This window comes from Bufo bufo, chromosome 1, assembly GCF_905171765.1.
Source record: "Bufo bufo chromosome 1, aBufBuf1.1, whole genome shotgun sequence".
In the NCBI taxonomy this organism is placed as follows: domain Eukaryota; kingdom Metazoa; phylum Chordata; class Amphibia; order Anura; family Bufonidae; genus Bufo; species Bufo bufo.
This window is the reverse complement of record NC_053389.1, coordinates 230,262,154-230,271,375: the sequence shown is the minus strand read 5'-3', so window position 1 is coordinate 230,271,375 and position 9,222 is coordinate 230,262,154. Positions and strand designations below refer to the sequence as shown.

Here is a 9,222-nt window from a genome sequence, read left to right as displayed (position 1 = left end):
GGATGCCTAACTACACCCTAATAGGCCTGCTATGCATGACACAGGGGAAACATTGCATATAAAAGCACATAGAAAATACATTAAAGTGCACAGTTAAATACAATATTACTGTCCCTTGTGAGCAGAAGTAACACGTGAACCAATTGACCCTTGTGTAGTGCCCACGCCTACCTAGTGGGACACTACATACACCCATGCTACAACGTTGCCCGTCCTCGGCGCAACATGAAGGGGCCCTGCCCAGCTGGATACTGCACCTGAAAGACAAAAATAATGCAAAGCAGGAACATACATCTACATTTGCAAATACATATATATTTATCAGGCAGTTCTGCTGGATTAGGAGCAAGTACGGTGAAAAGGGGCGTCGTTCTCTTCTCTCAGGATAATGTAAGGGAACAGGGGCGCTGACCTGGTGCAGCGTATCAGTAATACCAGGATAGTCCATATTAATATTTTAAGTGCAAATTGTCCATAATAGAACAGTAGTAGTCCATAGAAAAATATAAAACAAATAAAAGTTCTTGGAGGCTCAAAGAATAAAAATTGAGTCCGTACCCAGGTTTCCTTAATTATTCAGTGAAAGTGATAAGTATAGCCACATACCAAGCAAGGACAGAGGTATAAGATCTCACAGGATCTCAGAGGCTCACATACAGTGGAGTCCATCTCTGGGCACATTTCTTTAAAGTAGCAAGAATCTCAGAGGCTCCTGTGCATTAGAGTCTATCCCTGGGCGCATTTCCTTGGAATTTAGGTTGCACAATAAAAGTCACAGCACATAAAAGTAATCCACATAATTTAAAATGGCATATAAAAATAAGTGCTGCAATATACCTTAATCAACCTGAAAAGGGGGTTAAAAAGGGTTAAAGGTGCAAACAAAAATAGGCACAACTTGGCTTGCAGAATACTTGAAGCAGGCAGGAGGTCCTGTAAACAATATGGCCTTGATGCATGTGGTATTTTCAGTGGTTTACCGCCTCCACTGAGCCGTGGGCAACTGGCAGCAGCAACAGAGGACCAAAACAAAGGACTCCTGTCCTGGAAGGGTTAAATCCTCAGCAATAAGTTCCCTTGGCAAAAGAAATAATCAAATCAATGACCTAGCAGGCCAATTCACAGGGGCGTATCAAATCCACTTGACATCACAGTGGTGCTCCCTGGCTCCATTTGTAGATTGGGCCTGTAGTGAGCGTCAACAGGCGGATGTGCCCACAACACAGTATTGGGGGGCAACTGCAACATGAAAGGACCCCTAATTGGTATTGGCCTCATAGTCCTAGGGGTAATCATGGTGGCTGACCGCACCGGTCCAGGCATAACAATTGTGGGCTGCTGCACTGGCCTGGGTACCGCTGCTGCAAGTGGTCCGATGGGTTCAGCGATGACCGACTCTACACGGCGGGATACAGTATATGAGGTCCTCCTTGGGGGCCTCAATGCAGCCTCAGACACTAAAGGTGGCCGAATGGCAGGGACAGGTACCCTTACCTCAGACCCAGCGATGTCCGAGTATTGGAGTCGACTTTCCTCCTTCTTAGGCGGAGTCCGGATTCTGGCGGTGGCAAGCTGGCGCAGGCCTCGCAGCTGTTCCTCCAGGCGGACGATTTGGTCATCCAGACTCTTTGATTCGGGGTCGCTGTCTTCCGGAGCTACCACTGGTACAGGTAGGGAAGTTGCATCCTGCACAGCCGCTGCAGGTTCAGGTGGCGCATCTGGTCTTTTCCCTTTACGAATGTTGTCCAGGGTCGCATGGAATCGCTCCAAGTTTTCTAATTCTTTGATGGTCTTTTCCCGGCGAGGCAGCTCAGGGGACGGATACGGGCTTACCCACTTCTCCACTACTGTTGGTTGCCAAAAGACGTTCGGGCCAATGAAAGAGCCCCGCTCTTGAAAGGCATGATGGGCCGGTTTTGGAGAGCTGGTTCACGCTCGCAGCCAGTGTAGTCCTCATCAGTTTACCAGTCCTCCGGTTCCTTTCTGGGACGGGTCACAGCAGTGGCGTAGGGGCCTCGCAGGCCCTTGGCAGGGGTGAACTCCACTTCCTCTCCCTCGCGGAGGTTATGCATGTGCCCTGGGAGGTAGCTCCGCTTGACGGACCTCCGATTAACATACAAGTCTCTGCCGGTAGTATAATCTTGAATAAAACCGTAGCCACGGTCCTTGTCAAATGCCACAACCAACCCCATTCTCCTTTCCAGGCGGGGTTGGGTGTCAGTGTGGCGCTCATGAACGGTCTTTGCCAGTTCCTTGTAGTAGATTTTAGTCTTGGTTGTTTTCTTTATTGCGGCCTCCCGTATCTCTGCCATCAGCGCCGACCATTTAAACGAGGGCTGGAAAAAGTCTCTCCAGGAGCCATAATAGGTCTCCGGCTGCATCCTCGGTGGCGGGCAGGTGGGTCTCTCCGGTCCCGGAGAGTAGGACGGTGGAGCGTCCTCTTGCTCCATAGTATTAGGATCCATTTGTAATCCAACAGGTGCCGACATAATATTAGAGCAGTCCTCACTCTTCAACATGCTCGATCCTTCTCTGGAGAGCGACAGGGCGGCACCAATAATTGTAGTCAGATCCTCCCATTGCTCTGGGAGGCCGCCCCCCCAGGTACTCCAGCATAGGGGAGGCGGAGTCCATTATAGCAGACATGCTAATTTGTAGACAGGGCGGTGGCGCGGACATACAGCCTTTCCCGCACTTTCAGCAGAAGGCGCCAATTTTTCCCGCCAAACAAAGTATGAAGATGACGCAGCAGTTAAATCCAAGCAAGTTAAGCGGCCATCTTTGAGCAAAACGCTGTCTATTCACTGACAGCAAGCGGTGGCTTACACAAACGGCAAACAGTCCATGCACTATAATCTTCACACCGCAAATTATTACAGTTCTCTTTGGCCCAGCAATTTTTCAATAAAGTAATAGGGCTTAGTCACTTTTTAGGTGGATAATGGCACACAGTTTTGTAATCCAACAATGGCGCGGATATGCTTTTATCCTGTTCGTGACGCCAATTTATGCAGCACGCCAGACCCTCAGGGTATTGCGACAGTGAGGTCACGGTTATGGGCAATCGAGGGTTACTCACTTTTTGGAGGACCCTGGGCAGGCATGCGGCAGTGAAGGAGAGGTAGACACAAGTTCCTCTGGGGCACACTCTGGATGTAGGGACCAGACCTGATGGTGTGTGAGGTGCCCTGGATGTTGCAGGTATTTTGAGTGCCTGAGGCAAGGTCCCTTTAAGAATCGTGACGCCAGTGCCTGTAACGCACACCGATTTGTAGGAGTAGTAATAGAGGTACACAGCTGGTATGGTAAACCAAACGTTGCTTTACTTGGAAACAGTCCAACTTTGTACATACAGATGATAATGATAATGCAGTCCCTTGTAACAATACTCCACAAGCAGGTTTAGTTCACAATATGGCAGGTATAAATCTTGCAAGATACTTGGAGGGTATAAAGTTAATGTTTAGCAGACCTATGCTGCACTATCCCCTTCAGCTATTCTAGCTGGCTGGATCCCAAGGCCCAGATGCCTAAATGCTGGCTTTAATCCTTGGTATATAAATCCATCCTCCAGTATTGACTCTTGCTTTATGTTAAAGTCCCTCTGCTCTTCCCTCTGCTCTTCAAGTTACTTATCTGAACTTGTTGTATTATCCTTGCTTTGTAGGGAAGCCGCAGGTTTCTCCCAGGAGGTCCATTCCTACTACTGGGGTAATCTTCTGAGCTAACTGAGGCTCACTTTATCTACAGGCAGGCTAGAGTTCTTCACTAGCCTCCTGGAAGCATCTAGCAGCCTGGACTATCCAGCTGCATGTCAGGAGGAGGCCCTCAGCATATCTCTGGCTGGTGCCTTCTCACTTCTGTCTCCACAGACTCCTGACTATGACCTAACTCCTCCCTGTCTCGGCCTGAACATTTATACTAGGGGCTCCCTATCTCCCTCTAGTGTCTAGGATGCCTAACTACACCCTAATAGGCCTGCTATGCATGACACAGGGGAAACATTGCATATAAAAGCACATAGAAAATACAATAAAGTGCACAGTTAAATACAATATTACTGTCCCTGAGCAGAAGTAACACGTGAACCAATTGACCCTTGTGTAGTGCCCACGCCTACCTAGTGGGACACTACACACCTTCCGTAATCTCACTTATGTCAGGCCCCAACCCAAACCCCCCCCCATTGTCTAAATATAATAAATGCTATGGGGTCCCCATTGCAGCCACAGGAGTGGGAAGCAGGTTGTAGCTACTTAAAGATCATGCATCTAGAGGAAGCAGGTTGTAAGAGCTGGATTTGCCATAGAGTAGGCATAATGGAAAAAGGAACATCCTTGCAGTGTTACATGTGGTCCCGGTGGACATTTTACAACAGTCCACAAGTAGTTGACGTTATGGGACCCAATATTTGGAAAGCTGGATGTGAAGGAGTCGGAGAAGTCTGAAAAGGGAGCTGACAAAGATTACCTACATTATTACTAAATATTTAGATGGTGCCACCAATTCACATAGCATCCACATAAATATAGACCCACATGGTGTGGACTGGTCATTTTTACTAAGGAATTTAGTTTAACCGTTTATGTGCAAAAGAAAAAAAAAGTAGTCAGCTCCAATCAGATATCTGCACATAGACCAAGACTCTTGGTCTATGCAGATATCTGATTGGAGCTGACTACTTTTTTTTTCTTTTGCACATAAACGGTTAAACTATATTCCTTAGTAAAAATGACCAGTCCACACCATGCGGGTCTATATTTATGAGGGCCCCCCTGAGCAAAGATTAGTAAATGTGGCCTCAGCCCACAGTTCAGCAGACAGAGAGAACCCCTTATGTCTCATCTCTCTAATAATCCCCCAGTAATTAAGCTATAATGGGGTATTAAATAATTAAATCAACAGTCTAAAAATATTTTAAAAAGTCAATATGCGCTCTCTGCGCTCTACCTACCTCCTCCCCCTCCGGCCCGGCGTGGCAGTGGCAGGTCTGGCTGTGTGAGTGAGTCACTGCTGTCACGTGACTCACCACCCATTAGCTCCAGACTCCAGTCCCTGCTGGCTGCTCCTGCAGTGCAGCTGCCGCAGCGCCACTCACCAGGCAGTCACACCCCCCTTACCATGTGACGGCCGGGCTGACGTGCTTGTGAGTGAGAACTCCGGCGGGTCGCGGGTGACACTGCATCAGACTGGTGTCACCCGGTGCGGCCCGCACCTCCCGCGCAACGCCACTGGTTGTACGTCACAGGTAAAACAAGACCTATTGACCGAGCAGAATACTATGTCATGTCCAAGAAAGGAAATCTGGTTACGCGTGAGCGAGATGGTCACTCCATAACCAGGAATGTGTCAGTTTTAAAGGACTACCAACAGAAAATGTTGGTGAATGTTTTTATGGATGGTGGTGGTTCCCAGAAGAAATTGTGAAGTTCTGATGGTAACGTTGAGCTTCTTTTTTTTTTTTTCTTTTTTTTTTAGCTTCGTTTTAACCAAAGTTATGTTGTCTCAAACAGATGGAGATGTAATATACAGCAAGCTCTCTGTTTAAGAGGAGAGCACATGGGAAAGGAAGCAGAAAGTGGAAAGGGCTTGCTACAAGCTGGGAGGTGGAAGAATAAATATCTATATGAAGAAGTGCTAATAAAAGGAGTTGCTTTTAAATTTCATGTCTGAGTGCCTACATTTCATGAAGATATCACAGCTCGCATTTTGAGGACCATAACTTTCGACAAACTTGTGCCATTTTTCTGACTGATGCCCTGTGTGTTGTGGGCAGGTGCTGATTTGGGCAGTACAAGGGACATTCTGGAGCTGGTCGATGTGATGTTGTAAATACCTCTCTCTAACCTCTCTATTAGATGTCCTGTCTTCTGCCTCCGCCTCCTCTGCCCGCCCCCTCTCCCCTGTTTGATAGTCAGACAAATAATCCTTTTAGTGCTGGAAGTAGCTGGGAGCAGGACTGTTAGATTCTCTGTAAATAAGGCATCGGGCTACTCCTACCCACTGCTGTGACTGCTGCTGTAAAGCTGTTGCTGTCCTGTGCTGCTGTGAGGGGGGTCTGAGGTGTGTATACTATTGCAATATGGTAACATTTTCTTTTGCATTTTTTCTTCTATTACATATGTTACAAGCACATTCATGAGCTCCTAAAGGGACGCTAACCCTGCAGTTACCCCTATCTAGTGTTATGCAGTTGAATGCAATCTTTTGTACCCAGTCCGCAGCTATTCTTCATGCTGACCTAGGGACTGATCCTACATTAATACTGCTACCTGTTAACTTTTAAAGGGACACTACGTCTTCTTCAACCTATCTAGTTGCAGCAAAGTTCACTGTAGCTCCCTCAATCATAGCAATCTGGGGAAAAGCTAACTGAAGTCTTCTTACGTGAGATGAGTCACTTGATGTTGATGCTATCTGACCCCATGATCACTGCATAATAAAACAAGGGAAACATTGAATACTATGTAGGGATGGAATCAAGGGTTATCATACTACATAGCCATTTTGTATATACTGTAATACTTGCCACAGCCTCAAGGGGCGATATGTACTATTGTAACCTTACATATGATCAGGAACAAAAATAAATGCAGCAAAAGCGCTCTTACAGGCTGCTCGAGGTACTGCAATTAAAATTAATTGTGACAATTTTGCCTTCTTCCAGGTCCTGAATGTTTCCTTCCATAACAGCTGACTAGTCATATAGTCTGTCCCTATTCTTTCAATATTTACAGAACTGACATTTTTCGCCGCATTGTACACTGCATATCCTGGCACCATGTGGTGGTCGCAGTCTAATTCCCTTGTCTTATGGAGGTCCAGTGTCTGTAATTCAGGACTGTAGGAAAGCTGTGGGTCAGAGAGGTTGTCATCCAGCTTTCTTAGAAATAGATAGAAGTATACGTGTGTATTATAACCAGTTAACCATTCTGTCCTTCACGGTGTACCTTGCTCTTTACAATATTACAACACAGTTAAAATGTAATATGGTGTTGGCAAGAAAACAAAGTCGCCATAAAACCATTTATAATAAAACATGCAGGATTCTTATTATAACATTGATGTTAGCGCTGTCCACTAATCAGGTTGGGTCTGCCCCCTGAACCTCAGAGGTGCTGAGAAGGGACATCTCCCAGGTGATTTTCATGATGTTACCTGATTATTAAAATCACTAAGACTTATCGAAATTTATAACTTCTCCAATGTGTAGGTGCTTCCCATAACCCCATGATTCCTACAGCTCCTGTGTGCCCCTTTTAGTGCTATATGACATTGAGTGATTTGCCATGAATTGCTGTGCATGAGACAAAGACTACCTATATATGTCTATCTCATATCTATTATCTATCTATCTATTATCTATCAATCAATCAATAAAACTTTATTGGCAGGTCTAAAATTATACATTAGTATTGCCAAAGCATGTGGGAAATAGAGGGTTGAGAAATGGGAACACACCCGGGGTTGGTGTATAGGAGTCTGTGGCATATCATGACGGGGGGGGGGGGGAATGCAGACACAACCCGGGTCAGGGTATCGGAGTCCATGGCATATCAGTCTCCTCTCAGTCTGTGGCAGGCACTGATATATTGTGCTGCTATGTCCACAGTGTTCTCTTCCTCTCCCAGCAGGATGGGCAGTTTCTATGGCTCCTCCATGGAGCTGAAGTCTGGGAGTAGATCAGAGAGTATCCTAAAGTGGATGTCCCTCACTGCTGAGTATTTGGGACAGTATATCAGGAAGTAGGCCTCTTTCTCCACCACCTCCAGGTGACACAGCTGGCACAGTCTGCTTTCTCTAGGCATGTAGCTCTGTCGATGCCATCCGGATTCAACGGCCAGGCTGTGGGCACTCAGTCTGTAATGGCTCAGGATTTTCTGGTCTCTGGGGTTCCCTAGTTTCTCCAGATATTGTGCCAGTTTGTAGTCTCTCTTCAGGCTCTGGTACACCATCAGATTCTAGGATGCTCTCACCTCCTTCATCCATTCATTGATGTATTCCTCTTGTTTTTTGTTTACTGTGTTCCTGATCTTGACTTTTGTGAGGTGGTGTGGGGTGATTATCTGGTCAGGCTGGGTTTCAGTAAGTTGATTTTGGGGATTTGCCTTGCCTGGATCCCTTGGTGTAGCAAGGCTTTATGGTGATGGGAGCCTTTACTACTACCATGTAGATGGCCCCAGAATGATAGCGCCCTCTACTGCATTGTAAAGTGTAGAGGGAATCTGCCCAGCTCCTATCTATCTATCTATCTATCTATCTATCTATCTATCTATCTATCTATTTCATATCTCTCTAATATTTATCTATCTGTCTATCTCATATCTATCTATCTATTTCATATCTATATATCTACAGGGAGTGCAGAATTATTAGGCAAGTTGTATTTTTGAGGATTAATTTTATTATTGAACAACAACCATGTTCTCAATGAACCCAAAAAAAACTCATTAATATCAAAGCTGAATATTTTTGGAAGTAGTTTTTAGTTTGTTTTTAGTTTTAGCTATTTTAGGGGGATATCTGTGTGTGCAGGTGACTATTACTGTGCATAGTTATTAGGCAACTTAACAAAAAACAAATATATACCCATTTCAATTATTTATTTTTACCAGTGAAACCAATATAACATCTCAACATTCACAAATATACATTTCTGACATTCAAAAACAAAACAAAAACAAATCAGTGACCAATATAGCCACCTTTCTTTGCAAGGACACTCAAAAGCCTGCCATCCATGGATTCTGTTAGTGTTTTGATCTGTTCACCATCAACATTGCGTGCAGCAGCAACCACAGCCTCCCAGACACTGTTCAGAGAGGTGTACTGTTTTCCCTCCTTGTAAATCTCACATTTGATGATGGACCACAGGTTCTCAATGGGGTTCAGATCAGGTGAACAAGGAGGCCATGTCATTAGATTTTCTTCTTTTATACCATTTCTTGCCAGCCACGCTGTGGAGTACTTGGACGCGTGTGATGGAGCATTGTCCTGCATGAAAATCATGTTTTTCTTGAAGGATGCAGACTTCTTCCTGTACCACTGCTTGAAGAAGGTGTCTTCCAGAAACTGGCAGTAGGACTGGGAGTTGAGCTTGACTCCATCCTCAACCCGAAAAGGCCCCACAAGCTCATCTTTGAGGATACCAGCCCAAACCAGTACTCCACCTCCACCTTGCTGGCGTCTGAGTCGGACTGGAGCTCTCTGCCCTTTACCAAT

General features: G+C 45.6%; 1 protein-coding gene across 1 annotated transcript in view; it reads left to right on the top strand.

Annotated features, from left to right (window-relative positions):
• The first annotated feature begins 5,922 nt into the window (after positions 1-5,922).
• SLC6A12 (solute carrier family 6 member 12) overlaps positions 5,923-9,222 on the top strand; it is a 64,923-nt gene continuing 61,623 nt past the window's right edge. The window contains exon 1 of the mRNA XM_040436366.1: positions 5,923-6,063. The gene's annotated coding sequence lies outside the window, so the exon portion shown is untranslated. The remainder of the gene's footprint in view (positions 6,064-9,222) is intronic.